Here is a 16,878-nt window from a genome sequence, read left to right as displayed (position 1 = left end):
GAGGTGAGTAAATTGATTTGATTGAATTATTGAGTGTTCAATGAATTGAATAAATCTTGATACTCTCAAACATCTTACAAAAATTAAAAAATTTTTAAAGTCTCAAAATGGCAAAGATATTACAAATCGGCCATCCTGGTTAGGATAAGTAGTTTTATACAATATTCTCTATTTTTCGTCACCGGAAGATAAAACTTTGACATTAGGTACTTCTTAAAATTTCCAGAACTTGGAAATTTAAAGAATTGGAAACTGTTTTACCCATCAATATAAAACCACTGGCTCATTAGATCCAAAACTAATCCAATATTTTTCTAAAATAAAAGAAATCATGCAGCATATTAATACAAACCAACATTCTATGAACCTCTATCAGTAATTTAAAAATTTCTGCAACATGAGACATTTGAGAGAAGATCAATACTAAATATTCCAGAAACATTCCCATAAGCTTTAGGGCATTCAGAAACAATGGAGCACAATACCTCAATAGAGTTGGGAGTATCATAGAAGTATCATAGGAGTACCACGACACATTGCCTAAGATCTCAGTTTGTGGTAGGAATTGGATGACTGGGTAAGACCCCAAAATGTTTGGAAGAACTGCAGCTTCTAAATCAAAAATAGCAACTCATGCACCAATTTTATCGTTGTTAGTTTCATTTGAAAGCTGATGAGTTTTTTTATCAAATGGTTGTTATAAGTTTCTTCGTAAATACAGCCGTTTTGGAGTTATTGAGTAGCTTTGATGTGGATTTAATAAATCTTACTATCAAAGGTTTTACAAAAATCTAAACATTTTGACACTTATAAAAGCTGATGGGTTTTTTTACTGAAAAATTAGTTACCTGAAACAACGGACCTCTTTTTTATTTAATCTCCTACGTATGCCTTGGACTTTTCTAGATTATAATTAACCTTCAAATCTGGATTCTCTGGATATTCCATGGACATTAATCGAATATATAGATAAATTTAATAAACATTCTATAAACCTGCTTAGAACATTGAAAGGCCTTTCAATATTCTAAGTAAACCTGTGTTAGGAATTTAAAATTTCTGCCACATGTGACATTTGTCGTTCACCGAATATTTTACTGTTACTTTTTTCTGTATTGTCATCTGGCATCCATAGAGGACTCAAAAGGCTCATGTTCTCTACATCTCTAGTTCCTAGTTTCCATTTACTTATTAGAAAAATTTACAAAACTAAATTGAAAATTCAAAGGTGTGTCCAATTCCATAAGACCTTTTTGTCATTTTCAGTGACATCAAAATTATATTTTTTTAAGAGAACACAAAAAAACATTTCCTTCCAGATATATTCCCTTAAGCTTAAGGATTTTTATTCAAGCATTGATATAGTTTTTATGATATGTCTCTTTAATAACACATTTCAGTAATTGTTATTACAGCCAAAACGTTTAATTTAAACATTTTTAAAAAAATGTTTAAATAAAAACGACACGTGAAAGTTTAGAGTGCCCATAGGGAAGAAAAAATCTGATGATCACCAAAACACAAATCTAAAAATATCACTATTTAGCAGTTAAAAAAAGAAGGATAAATAAAATATTGTTTTTTAATTTAGCGTAATTATCGTACCATCTTCATATCTCTTACCGAAATCCCCCCAATGAACGGTGGCCTCTGAAATTGGTGACAGCTCGTATACGTGATTACAAATCATTTGCCTAAACTGTTTAGCATTTAGTAAGTGAATTATACCTGATCCGACTCTGGTTTTCAGTTAAAGCGGCTTAGCATTAACTGAATCCGCGGTGGAAATTGCATTTGGCACAAGTGGATCTATTGTATACAGCAGCAGCCTTTTAAAGATGATGCTTTCCACCTGGGCCGACTCATTATTATTACCTTTTTGACGACTTTCCACTACTTAGTGAATTTAAATGGTTTATTAAAGTAGGGAGTTTGTCGGTTTGGAAATTGAAACTCTTTGGGGCATTTTGGGGTGATCTGTAGCTTATCTGGCCATTTATTTAACTTAAAAATTAAAAATCAAATACAAACAAATCATTTATATTTAAAATGACTGATTTTGTAATTCTATAAAGTGAACCTATTTAGTCATTTACCTGATTTATGAGTATTTTACCAGAGATGATAGACATAACGTAAACCGCATTTAAAAATAAAACAGCCTAAAAATAATATAATTAATTCCGAAATTCTTTTTTTAACCCAAAACCCCCAAAAGCAAAACATAAGGGTATTAGGTTACGATCACGTATTTAAACACATTAGCTCACAACGCCTTATGTTTGGGATTCTTTGAGGTTTTAAAAATATTATTCAAATTTAAATTAAGGAGTAAACTACAAGTGAGGATATCTGAATCTTTTAATATCAGAAAATTGAGGTTTTTCATCAATATACGGTACATTTAGTTCTGATATTTATATTCAAATATTCCTTAACTTTTTAATACGATTACCATGATTTTTCTTTAAAATAAATGTCAACTTCATAAATCATTGAAATATCCATTCCTGGAGCATCTTTTGGGGTCTAAAAACAATCAATGCTCACTGGGATTCAGATCTAGAAAATATCATATCTTGAGCTACATCTATAATACTATTAATTGTAGATCAAGCATCGCTTTATCTTATCTTTAGACCTTATCATTTGCGATAAATTTTATACTTGTTTAATTATTACTTCAAAATTGGCCATTTGTTGTTTTTTTTCAAGATGTTCTTGAGCTTGTAACTCTTTTTTCTTTTTGCTCCTTTTTAAAATCTTTTTTTAAATTCATCAAGTCTTGCAAGGTTTTTATCAGTATTTCTTATTTTCTGCCTCGCTCTTCACCTTCGGTAAATTCTTCATTTACTTTAGCAACCATGTCTTCATTGAAGCCAAATCTCTTTCCCTAAAACCGTAGGACGATTTTTCTTTAAAATAAGTTTAATTGAAACTAAATATCGTTTACTGGAGATCTTTTGAGGAAATTGAAAACTACCAGTAGTTACTGGGGTAAGATCTGGAAAATACGCCGTTTGCGTGTATAATTATAGTCTGAAAACTTGGTTCAGACTAATTATATCTTGAACGCCATTTATAAAACTATTAGATGTAGATCACCAGATACGATACGATACGATACGATATAATTATAAGCTTATTCTTTGGGATGACGAGGAACATGCTTTCGCTTTGTTTCTAGTTCTCGTATCTTTTTTGAACTTATCCAACTGTTGTTTTGAAGTTGGTTAATTGTCATTGTTTCCTTTCAAGTTCCTCGCGAATGTGTGAATCTCTTTCTTCTTGCTTCTTTTTAAAATCTACTTTTAAATTCATTAAATCTTCTTGCAGGGTTTTTATCAGTCTTTTTACTTGCTCCTCATTCTCTTTCTTTAAATCTTCCTGTTTTTGGTCTAGTGTCTTTTGTTCTTATTCTCTTCTTCTTGTTTCTTATGCTGTTCCATAAACTTTAACAGCATAATAGCTTCATTAGTTAGTCGAACTTTTTGATATTAAGACGTTTACTGACGTTTAAGTTGTTTAAATGAAACCTTAGGCATTTTGGTCAATTTAACTATCAATTCGTGGTTTTGAATATTGCTACTTATCTATACTATAACTAATACAACGAATCCTTTAAAGAAAAAAGAGCAAAACGTCTTAAATTTAAAAGATCTTGGAAATACTCTAGAATCTACATTTTGGTTCATTCAGAATATCCAGAACAATTTCATGGACTTAAAACTTTACCCAATAAAAAATCAAGCGAGTGTCAGGTCTGGTAAGCGAGCAGGCCAAGGATAAATTAAATCCAAATGCTTTTTAATATTTCTAGAATATTCCACCAATAGTATTAAAACTTATTGTCCAATTAAATAATTCAATTGTTAATAAAGTAAGTCACGTTTTCTTGAAACATAAGAAGATATGTGGCACAATTCAAACTTACGTTTTTTTTTTTTGAAAATTCAGTATATTTTTTGCGAAATAGATGAGGATATATATCACTCTAATATCGGCAGTATTGATAGTTGACTCTTCTAAAGAGAGCAAAAAATACGTTACTTTTATTTCTTTAGCGCTTTTGCCATAATCTGCATATCAGATTAATTGATGGGCAATTTTGAGGATTCACTACAATTTCTGCTACGACTTGCACTTTAGCATGTTCAGTACTTTTGAGTCAAAAACATTGGGCATATTTTTATATACATATAATAATAATAATAATAATAATAATAATAATAAGTCTTGTCTTATAAGTCTTATATGTTAATGTATTTCTTTCTTCTTCTTTCTTAATCATTTTCTATATTCCACTCCTGGATGTAGGCCTCCTTCACGTTTGTCCACGTTATTCTGTACCTGAAATCAACTTCTCTGTGGTCTTCCCACGCTTCGTTATGCTTGTCTTGGTTGCTAGTCTGTCAATTTAGATGTTCATCTTAATTGATCAGAACCTTATGCTCTACTCAGTGCCACTTCAATTTAGCACTACGTATTGTCCCTAAAACTGATGCCAAGCAGCAGTCGCTCCATCGTTCTTTGCATCACTTTTGGTTGGTTGGCAGCTTTTTTTATTACTGCTATGATTTCCAGGCCATATGTCGGCACTGGTAGTATACAACTTTCAAAAACTTTCCTTTTGAGGTTTATAGGGATTTCATCATTTTTAAACATATACTTCATCTTCCTGAAAGCCATCCCAGTGAGTCTTACTCTTTGTGTTATCTTTGCTATTTGATTTTTTTTGTTTATCGTTATTGTATGTCCCACATAAATTTATCATCTATAATATACATGTGTTCAGTTAGTCTACTGACGATTTTACTTTTTAAAATGTTTATTTTTAACTCGACATGTTTCGATGCATCATTAAGTTTTTCCAGAACACCACCCAGTTCTTGCATGTTACTGCTTATTAGGATAGTGTCATCGGCAAATCGAATATGGTTCAAAAACGACCCGTTATCCTTGACGTACTCCTCTACTTATTTTAATTTTATACGTTTTTAGATCCTTGCTGATTTTGGTATGCATATTTTTGTATATATTTTCAACAGTTTGTTTAAAGTAGAACGAAAATCTATTTTCGCATCATCCATTACTTGGATGACAACGTGAGCAGTTTTACTTGAATCAAATGCCTATCGGAAGTCTATAAATGAAGAGGTTCGTTGAATTCTTTCGAGTTTTTTTCTACTAATGTTTTTATGGCTTCAGGATTGTAATGGCACTGAACCCCTTGCAAAACCCCGCTTGCTCCACTAGATGATTAATTGCTACTGTAATTACCAATATGTGAATGAAATTAGCTCTTTCTCATTGCATGGAGTATAAAATTTGACAATTTTTAAGCGTTTGATTGAAAAACTCTTAAAATATTTTCACACGTTTATAATAAAACGAATAAAGGAATGTTAGATCGTTGTTGCAGTAAATGGTCAAAATGGCCCTATTCGCGTACCCCAATGTCGGATACGACTGACACACTTTGTATGAAAGGGCTGCAGTAAAGCTACTTTCTATAGTTACCGGTATTGTTTCAAAGTTCTCTGGAGTTTGTTAGTCTGCTGTTAGTAGGTATAGTCAAAACTTATTGGGAAACTTGCAAGTTCTAAGTTTTAGAGCTTTATTAATTAGAAGAATGTTATTTAGTATATTTAATCCATGAGCAATTATGATTTTTTTCAGATTGCTTATAGAAATAATAATTTTTTATTAGGATATATATATATTAGAGGATTGGGGCCTAAGTAAACTATTTTTACTATCAAACTAAATACTTACTTAAGTAGTATTAGTTATAGTACTATTAGACCAAATTTAGAACGTATAAAATAAATAAATCGATTAATCATTGATCCAAGAAACCAAGGGCATTGTAATGAAATGACGTTTATTACCTGTAATACAGTATATATTTTATTTTATACTACTCAAAATATCTTCCACGCTAATATTTTAAGATATTTAGTACTTAAAAGAGAATCGTGCACATTTAGTATATCTGCTGCTTTTTTTGTAATATTATCACATTAAAAGATTCATTAATTTAGCGCTGAGAAGGAAAACACAGTGCATAGAAGAATTTGAAAAAACAAAAAGTGAAGAAAAATTACAATTTGTTTGTTTTTCATTTATTTATTTATTAACGAAATCCATTTACAGAAAGATAAAAATTAAAACATGGACTTGGCATTATACTTATTACAGATACAAAATCTTGTCATTTGTTCACTGTATCCCTAATTGGTGTGGTGACATGGACAACTAAGAAAGTCTCTATTCTCCATTACTTCTGATGCATACTTATCTATTATCACGTAAATACGAAACCCTCTCAAACTTATCTACATTAAAAAAACTTTAAAAATTGGTAAGACGAGCTCGAAAATCCAACCCCACGAAAACAATAAAGTCTAATTAACTGGTCTCCATTTAGGATATGAAAAAAGCATCAAACTTTTCCCAAGACAAAGGAAACTGGAGGGCGCCATCATCACGACAAATTAAAGATGAATAAAAGACGATTAGAAATTCAAATGGATGGCAACGTTTTATGTAGATTGGCAACATCTCTGCTACTCGCCGTAGATTAAGACAATATAGAAAAGCTTCTCCGAGAGTTTATTTTTGTTTTGGAATTTCTCCGGGTTTCCAGTATTTTTTTTTTGAAGTTGGTTAAATTAAATGAAAAAATTTAAAATGTTTCACTTTATGGCAAAGAGTCTTTAATAGGTTTAAGCATAATTTTTGACTATTAGTAGGAATTAGTAGAAAAGGTCATTGAAAAAGCAAATAAATAAAGTAATTATAATTCCACTAATGAGGAAGACTTGGTCCTTTACTATTTATGAAATGTCGCTCCTGATTAATCAACGATCTCAGAAAAGTTGATCATGTTTGTCAAGTTTGGATAATCAGTCACTATAAAAGGATGTTTATTTTTACAGCAAATAAAGATTGTGATATTTGATACAAATGTCCTAAATGGAAGAGATTCTAGAGGTTATGCCGGATATGCCTCATCTATAAAAAAGCTATGGATCGTATGATCAGCTTAGCATACTGAAGTTACAAAAGACCAAGTTTCAAAAATGGTAAAATGGCAAAAAAACATTTGATAAATTTTGCGCTATATCAGATTTAAGAACGGTTTGAGTCAATATAAACCCTGGAATATTTGAAAGTTACTCCCTATATTTTTTGTGTTTTTCTGGCGATTCTTGTCTCCAAAATAAGTTTTTTTTTGTGTCACACGATGCAATTTTTAGTGGAGATTTTATTTAGCGTGGTCAAATTGTGATTACGGTATCCAGGACCCTAGAAACAGGAAAAACCCTTAAAACCATTGTTTAGAAATGTACAACAATAGGTTTCCAGTGTGTGGGTCATTCTCTGAAACTAAATTTATCTTTCCTCTGTCGAATTTTTTGTTTTCACGGGATCATTCTCCGATAAGTTTGTCATACTTTTCCCTGGAACATTTGAACTTCCGCTGAACTAAGTAGGTGTCTTAAGATTGCATGCCAATAATAAATAGTTGATTCTCTATCAAAGTGTACCCTCACATAAGCTCTAACAACTCTCAACTTACAAACATCTTACTTATCGCCTTACGCTCAACTCACCGGATTTGCAGCATGCTTTAAATGCAATGATTCATTTACCGACAAGGATAAGAACAAATATATTTACTGCTATGGATGCAGATAAAGGTTTTTTATAATGTGCAGATTTGACCAGAACAGAAGTTCAAGGGTCTATAATTCATTCCAATGTTTCAAAACTGAATTGAATCCCTTGAAAAAAAGTTTTCTTTTTGGATCTAATATAAATTTATGAGTCAATGAAGTGTTAACTCAGTGTAATAACTTACAAAATAAGAAAAAATCGGAATAACCTAGGAATCTGTTTGCATCAGAATTTACAGAGAGCGATTTTATGAAAGAGGTGCTTGAATGTTAGAAACGCATGAACAATGTTATGCTGTTTAACATGAAATTATTGCCCAACAAGTCTGAAGCTACTCAAGTATCTAACCTATGAAGCGAAATTATTGGTAAGCAAATGCAAGTCGTCGAAGTTATCAAGCTAGGTGAACCTAATAGTAATAGGAATAAGTGCATTAAGATAGTCAGTCATCTTGAAGTTCTTAAAGTTCTACGTGGAAGCTAATTTAAGTCTTGCTCAAAGGAGTGATCTTCGGAAACTCAAGAATAAGTTGGAACAGCGGCGATCCAATCGTGAAGCAGATGTTATAATTAAGTATGAGCATGGTAGGCCCTTTATTGCTACAAAAAAATAAAATAAAATCATCATTTCGTCTTATCTATCTTATCAGAATGTCCAAGGATTATGTATATTTTAACATCTGACGCTGCTTACGGTTCTAACATCTTCGTTATGACAGAAACATGGCTCCAGATCGACATTTTAGGCTTTGAGCTCTTTTCTGAAGCATATACTGTATTTGGAGCTGACTGACAGTTGATAGAGTAGAAGCCTCACGTGGAGGCGGATCCATGGTGGCGATCTGCAATTCCATTAAGTCGGAGAAGGTTGATCTTGGGATCATACACAATTTGTTACTATCTATAGATATCGTAGATCGTATGATTATTATTGATTATTTTTGTACTTTATCTACATATTGTTCACATCCCACCTTCCACTTGTGACATTGACTTCAAAACATTATATGAGTTAATAACCTCCTTAGATCTATTTATTTCCAAGCGACTTATTGTTCTTGGAGAGTTTAATGTTTCAAGTAAATCAAGTTTTTAATAAAAATTCTTAGACTCAGACATACAACCATATTCCAAACATAAATGGCAGGTTTCTCGATTTAATCTTTGAAAATGTTAACATTGAAGTCAGCAAGACTGATGTTCCACTATTGAATGAGGTATTGCAATATCCGAGGCCAGGAAGATCAACTTTCCACTTATGTATATTATTGGTTACTGACTGGTTCAAGGTTTTATGTTGTAATAATGTTGATGCATGCTGTAGTGAATTTTATAAAATTCTCAATAATGTCTTTGCTGCATGAACTCGTTTGAAGCATCAGTGACGTAAGCGGTTTCCAGTTTGGTTTTGGAAAAACATAATTAACAGTATTTTCAAAAAGGAGAAAGCATATCGGGATTTTAAATATTACCGTACTGATAGCTACCGCCGCAAATTTAACTCTTTACGTCAAATAATAAAATATGAAGCTCGCGAGACCTTCAAAATCTATGTCATTAGAACAGAGAAAGCAATCTCTAAAGACCCTTCCTCTTTTTGGTTCTTTATTAGAGCAAAGAGAGGCTAGTCTTTCATAACAACAACTATTGTGCATTATTCTGTGTAACCCCTTAAGTGGTTTTTTTAACCTAATCATCAAAACCAGCTAGTTCTCCTTTACTGGGAAAACTGCCAAAGTATCTCCATACACAAGAAAGGTAACCTACAGAACATTGAAATTTATTCCATATTCATTCTATGTAACTTTTCCAAAATCTCTAAGATTATCATTAACAATTCCATATTTCCTCAAGCTTAAGCGAAACTATCGATAGATCAACATGGTTTCTTTACGAAAAAATCAGGCATAACCAATCTTTGTACCTTGTGCCGATTTTTTTCCTCTGCTTTCGATGAAAAGACTCAAGTTAATGCGATATATACTGACTTCAGCAAAGCCTTCGACCAAATAAACCATTACATCTTATTGGAAAAAATTTGAGGAAGCTGTTTACTTATTTATTATCATCTTATCTCATTGGTATTTAACAATTTATCGAAATTTAAGGCTACAAATCAAAATCCTTTATGCCTACCTCTGGAGTTTTACAGGGGTCGATGTTGCTGACGATCTGAAAATCTTCTAGCGAGTCAAGGACGAGATGGATAGCTTGTTGAGGCAAAGCGATATCAACTTGGTTAAGAATTGGTGTCTCATAATCTGTAATTTTCTAAATGCTGTGTTATGTCGTATTATAGAATTAAAACCCCAATAATATTTCACTATACATTGCCAACTTCACTTTATCCAGAATAAAATTGTTTAAGGACCTAGGAATTATTTTTGACTCTAGGCTTACGTTCTTCCTATTAATTATAAAGTGGCTGCTTCCGCAAGACTATTGGGGTTTATTATTCGGAATTGCATGATTTTTAGCAATTCACTTTCTATGATAATGCTGTGGTTATGTTAAGTTGTCTCTTTGGTTGGTTTGAAGCTCGAAAATGGATCTCTGGTTTGATATGCATCTTATGAATGCAATATTAACTTCCTTGAATATATCCAAAGGCTGATATTTTGAGAGGATGGTGCCTATCTTGTTAAAAATTATAATAACAATCATTTGTTATCTTGGTTCAATTTTGAGGTTCAAGCTTTTGTTTTGAGAAGAGAGACTCACTCTGTATTCTTGTGGAAATACATTCTGTAATTCTTTAGTCACATTTTATTGCATTCTGGATAAAGAGCTGGGCACGCTTCGTCCAGAATAAATGTTACTTTTGTTCTAGATCGTATCAGCACTAACTTTAAATATCAAGATCCTATTTTGATCATATGCAAAAACTTTAACAATTTTGCTTCCACTAGTGATATCTGTCAATGCTCTCTGGGGCACCTAGATTTACAGGTGATTTTGAGGATTGATTGTGTTGGGTAATCACTAAAATATGGGTTGACCTTTTCTCTTTCTCTTTCTCTTTTAAAATTTTATGATACTTTGTATTACATCTTATAATTTCATTTCAACTTTGACTCTGTTGAATAATTTAGTCCATAATCTAGTTTTTCTTTTGTTAGTTTTTAGTACTTTTTGTGTAATATTTTACCATCGCTAATTTTGATTTTTCTGTAATTCGGCTCTGGCCTGTTGGAAAATAAAGATAAATAAATAAATAAAGAAAGACAGATAATGTTAATAAGGAACTACGTAAAAAAATTATACTCTAGAATGAATCAAAGGAAGATTCAATTGTGAACTGGTGGGTAAAAACTGGAAAAAATTGTAAAAATTGATGCATTTTAAACAGTTTGATCTATTTTTAACTAATAAATCCACCTAAGACACCAGAAATGTAAAGGAATACAATAAAATGATGCTCCTTCTTTCTAGTTGTCATAACTGTGTATTGCAATATAATTAAAGGAAAGAATAAAAAAATAAATGCGTTAGAAACTTGAAAAATGCCAGTTTTAGTTTTACCACACTTTTTTAACATAAAATGCACAAAATTACTATAAAGTGATTGCCTTCAATAAGAAAAATGCAATTTCATGATAATTGAAGATTTACTTTAGTTTCAGTTATTAAAGACAGTTAGAAAATAGACACTGAAAGTATTTAAATACTTAATGAAAATCAATCGGTTTGCGTTAATTGAATTATTCAATTAGGTATTGAAAACTAAAATCCAGACTTGAAAATGCCTAAAGAACAGTAATGAGTAGTTAATGCGAGCTATACAGTTTTTTTTGACAATGCTTAGTCTTTCTTCAATTTTAACATTTTCTCCCTAGTTTGCCCCCTTCTGATCTTAAATTCCTGCAGATAAAAAAAAAACCACTATAAACTTTAAAGCAACCCGGCGATATCGCGACAAATCAATCAGTCTGACAATAAATAGGAGGGTGGGTTCGTAGACCGGGGCAAAGCGAGTGTGACGTTAACAGACATTTACCGGAAATGACATCGGTCATCGGCGGAAGTGCATGAAACGATGGAGTTGCGAGGGTGCCACCCTTAAAGTCAACCCCAAAGGTCATTTGCAGGGTAGCAGGGGACTAGTGAGGTAAATCGTACAACGCAAACAGATAGATGTTTTTAATGATATGATAAAATTACTGCGACTAAAGGGAAATTTTGAAACAAGGCAAATTGTATGTGGTGAAAGCTGAAAAAATATTGTGCAGTAAAAATACTTGATGATGCAGATAAAGATTCAAAAAAAATTGCAGTACAGAATAAATTGTGCCCTACGCAATGAGAACGAATCAAATGAATTAGTATTGGGAGAAGACAGAGTCAAAAATAAAATTGCTGAACTTATAAGTAAGAACAAAACTAATAAGCTTATCGAAAAAAGCGCTGAACACAACAAACCACTGATATTAACATTCATCGACTTTGAAAAGGCATTTGATTCCATACATCAACAGAAGCAGTAGCCGAGCACAGCGTTGACTCTCGCTACTCTCAGCAGCAAAGAGCAAAGGTGAAAATTACAGGAAATCAATAATACAAACAAATTAAAAATCATGCTCTTGTAAAGACATGCTCTCTTCCAAATTATTCGTAGCTTTATTGCAGAATATGCTAAATAAAATAAACTGGGAAAACACAGAGATAATCATAGACGAAGAAAGGCTAAATCACCTATGCTTCGCAGATGACATGTTAATGTCAGATAATATTAAACAAGCCTAAGTTGTGCTAGAAAAGCTTAGAAATTTTAGAAAAACATCACTTTATTTCCATACTCTTCTAATTCTCAGACTGAGATATATAAATAAAAATTCGACTTTTCAATTTTTTCTATATCATCGCTTCGTTTTCTTAATAGTGTTTGGATCGTCTGGAAATAGTGTTTTTCTCATTTAATTTATTAATCTACACATGAAAGACATTCTTTATTTCCATACTCTTCTAATTCTCAGAGATATGGATATATAAATGAGAAGTCGACTTTTTCACCATTTCATATATCATAGCTTCATTTTTTTACTAGTGTTTGAATCCTTGGAAATTATATTTTTTCATTTAATTTGTTAAATAACACTCAAAAAACATCACTTTACTCCCTTACTCTTCTAATTCTCAGACTGACATAGGGATATATAAATGAGAAATCGACTTTTCCAACATTTTCGATATCCTCGCTTCATTTTCTTAATAGTGTTTGAATCGCCTGGAAATAGTGTTTTTCTCATTTAATTTGTTAAACTACATATGAAAAATTTCAACGAAAAATTCATCGAATGCTCCTAGGCCTAAAGAATATCTCGAAAATCTAGAAAAGGCTATATTTTTTCCATGCCCTAAAAACCTACACCAGATTCCCGAAATTGGTATTTATTTAAGAATGCCTCAAACTCCTGGAAGTTATAAAAATTAGGTCAAATGCCTGGAAGTGATAAAAAAAAATTCCTAAAATTGGAAAATTAAAAAAAATCCAATCGCTAGACAAACATAAACAAGAGAATCAACTGCCTGGAAGACATGAAAAATGACTCTCAATAGCCTGGAAATAACAAAAAATCCGTCAAATGTCCTTAAAAAAAAATATCTCTAAAGCCAAGAAAACGCATTTTTTTCTCTAAAAAATTTAAAAATTACGTCCAATCTTAAATATGAAAATTCATTTAAAAAAGCCTAAAATTCTTGAAAGTTATAAAAATGAGGTATAAAAAATATTCCAAAAGTCTAGAAAATGGGAAAAAAAGTTTCAATTCCTAGAAAACATAAACAATAAAATTTGAGAGAGGCTTTTGTTCAACAGTGGACAGTATACGCTTAAGATGATCATGAATCAATACGGATGTAAATAATCAGAACAATATAATAAATCGGTGTCCTTGTAGACCTCTATAAAGCTTTTGATACTGTCGATATTGAATTCATTGAAGAAAATAATACTTGGGCCATTGCAATACTTTTTCTGTATGGCAAATGTCTCCTAATGATTCTGAAAAATTTGATTTTTTAGAAAATGAAAACTTAGTATTTGTTATATATTATTACAACTTCAACAACAAATTATTGAGAAATGCAAGGAAAATTCCCTAAGTGATAATAACAATTTCGATTGATATGAATAAATATGACTTATTAAAATAAATCACTTTTTTGACCAGATAGCGAACTTTTACTGACTTTTATAGATAACATTATTCACACGACATAGAAACTATTAGGATTTATATTTAATCAAATAGAGCTACCTATATAGAGCCACTCTTCATACAATTGAGTTTAATGTGCTAATAAACCTTTAAATGCGATTTTTTGTCAAATGATAATTTTGGTAATTTTAATATCTTTTCCAGTTTATTTGATGTTTTTTTAGTTACAAATTTTTCATTCATTTATTCTTTCCATTTTCTTGATGTACTTGTTGATAAATTATTATCAACCAATATCAATTCAACATCAACAAATGTTTTCCAAATCCAAACAAATTCAGTCCGATGGCATCTTAAAAGTTGTAAAAAATAAATTTATTGTAAGAAAGACTTCATAATATGAATAAATTTTAAAATTTTAAAATCTTGATCAGATGACGAATTTTTTTTTAAGACTTGCTTGTTTCGTTAATAACAGTTTTTCCACCCATAGTCAATTCAAGTGATTTCCTTTCGAGTTCAAGGCCTCATTTATTAGCTTTAAATTCTCGAATGGTCGTTTTTAAGGTTAATAAAGCTCAAAAGAGTAAAGATTTAGTTCGTAATATGTTCATTGATAAATGAGAGTGTTATTGATAATGATGATAATGATATGGCTTTAGTAACTTGAGTAGAAAGGTAGAAGTGAGCAATTATGTGACTTTCTAAAAAAGAATCTATTGATTCAAATTATTTTCTATCAATTAAGTCACCTTCTGGAAAATTTTTACAATTTTTTTTTAATTCCAATTTTTTTGTTTTTGTGGAAGTGAGTCACATTTTTATAAGCCATATGGCAAGTGATAAATTAATTTCGTTATCTCTACAATAAAGCAAAAAAAAAATTGTGAAAATAGAAATCTTAAATAATAAATCGTAGTTGAGAAAATTTATCGCAAAAGAAGATGACCGCATGATGCTTGCTAAAGAGAGAGTTCCAATGACCAGTAAGAGATTATGATACAAATGGTAAAAGATGTGAAATGATGATAATTCCTTTAGTGAAATTAGTAAACCAAAAATAAGCAATTCTATGACTTTATCAAGCAGAACCAAGTACTACCTAAAACGCACAATAAAAACTTACTCACAAATATATTTTCTTCTCTCGTCTTTTTTTTTAATCGAAAAATATGCACCAAAAAAAGTTAACTAACCGCGATGAAACGCGTTTAACTTTCCGAAAGGTAAAAGGGGAGCGTGTCGTCGCGACGTCTGTACGGTAGCGTCGCGATGCCGTTATGATGCGGCGCCGTCGGTCGGTTTCCACGTGTTTCGGTTGTCCCCAAATGGCACAATAATTTCGGGGGTGGAGCTAGACAAACGCCGAGGCGGGAATAGCTGTAGGCTACAGGTGACGTAGCGCCCTACGGACACGCCAGGAGGTAGATTGAGTAAACTCTTTTTTGGCAAATTTCTACCTAACCAAACCCTTGAAAAAACATTAGTTAAGGCATCATTATTAAGGCATCTGAGTAAATGTTGACACTCTCATGAGTATCATTATCTGTATGGTGATGACACTCATTTCTATCTAATCAAGCCTTTGATGTAAATAAAAATAGGTTTTTGACATATTTTACCTATTCTACATATTTTATCAACTACACTTAATAAAATAGTAGACCATCGAATCCTCCTTCGTCGAGCATGAGTACTATCACTAAAGACAGGCAAGTAACGTTATAAGTACACTGTGTCCCATTTTGGATGAGATTGCAGGGTATCTCTGTCATTTTTTAAGATATAGCTTTGCGGTACTAAATGTGAATGTATTTAAATTACCCGCCATAGAAATGACATACTTTTTTTAAATTATTGATAAAAACTACCAGATTTACGTTGGTACCACTAGCTGCAGTGACGCTATTAATGCCCGTTTTTACCGTGTTTGCAAACGTATTCTATTAGATGCTGACGATGACGTGCCTCTGATGCTGTTTAATATTAGAAGAATATAGATGAAAAAATATAGAATAGAAGTATTAATCTATTCAGATTTCAACGGTGTATTTCCTTTCGTTTAATTTCCGCGGTTGTTAGGAAATTAGTTGTAATAGTTATAGGGGCTTAAAATTTGTCGATTGCTTCTGCAGGTAGGTAACACTTTCTTATACAGCTGGTTCTAAGATTCAAAAAAAATATTTATGTAAGATAGGTATAATTTTTTTTATGTGTTATGTTATAAAAGTATGTATAAAATACATTTAACGCTATCAATTAAATATTGATTTTTATGTTAACAAGACCTAAATCAAACATATTGCTATAAATGTTTTAAATGAAACATTTGTGATATATTTCCACAGCAAATATATCATGTACTAAAGACATACATACTAGCATGTCTCTGTGTTATTAGGATAATGATTTGATGTCCCCATAAAAAGAAATCAAGAGGATTAATGCCCGTTGATCTAGGCGGCCATCGCTATGGTCCTCCTCGTCCAATCCATCAATTTGCATAAATATCATCTAGGAATTACGTAGAATTATCCTGTACGTCGGTAAATATATATAACAGTCGCGAATTGGCAATAAATTAAATTTCTAAAATCTAAAATCAAAACTCAGCCACTCGGAAAAATCGAATGGACATTTTTGGCCAAAACAGCATTATTTTGGTAGGCGAGCAAACACAAAGCGTCAAGCAATTAATAAAATCGCGCTTCCGGTTTCCCAATAATTCGAGCGCTTTTATAATTTTCAGATTATATTAATTTAATCTGTTATTTTGTTCGGTTTTATTAATATTGTCATATTATGGAGGACTTACAAAGGATATTGGTTACCATTTTGTATGGGGGAAATTTGGGATAATTATTATCTTTTTTATTAGTTTATATTAGTAGAATGCTTCTAAGTGGGCCTATTATATACTACTTATGCCGTAGCTTAGAAACTTTTGATCGTATCATTTTGTATGCACTACAAGATTTACAGAGAACATTTGTTAGAATATTTTGCTTTTTGTTTTAATAGGATATTTTTAGTAGTTT

At 31.5% G+C, this 16,878-nt stretch overlaps 1 protein-coding gene across 2 annotated transcripts in view; it reads right to left on the bottom strand.

The window, feature by feature from the left end:
• Nucleotides 1-15,110, bottom strand: part of LOC126734489 (uncharacterized) — a 36,798-nt gene extending 21,688 nt beyond the window's left edge. Inside the window, exon 1 of one of the 2 annotated variants that reach the window (XM_050438138.1) lies at nucleotides 14,971-15,110. The gene's annotated coding sequence lies outside the window, so the exon portion shown is untranslated. Of the gene's footprint in view, nucleotides 1-14,966 lie in introns of both variants that reach the window. The other variant, XM_050438139.1, reaches the window with a different exon arrangement.
• Nucleotides 15,111-16,878: the final 1,768 nt, after the last annotated feature.

Source organism: Anthonomus grandis, chromosome 3 (assembly GCF_022605725.1).
Source record: "Anthonomus grandis grandis chromosome 3, icAntGran1.3, whole genome shotgun sequence".
NCBI classification, from domain to species: Eukaryota; Metazoa; Arthropoda; class Insecta; order Coleoptera; family Curculionidae; genus Anthonomus; species Anthonomus grandis.
This window is presented reverse-complemented; position numbering and strand designations above follow the sequence as displayed.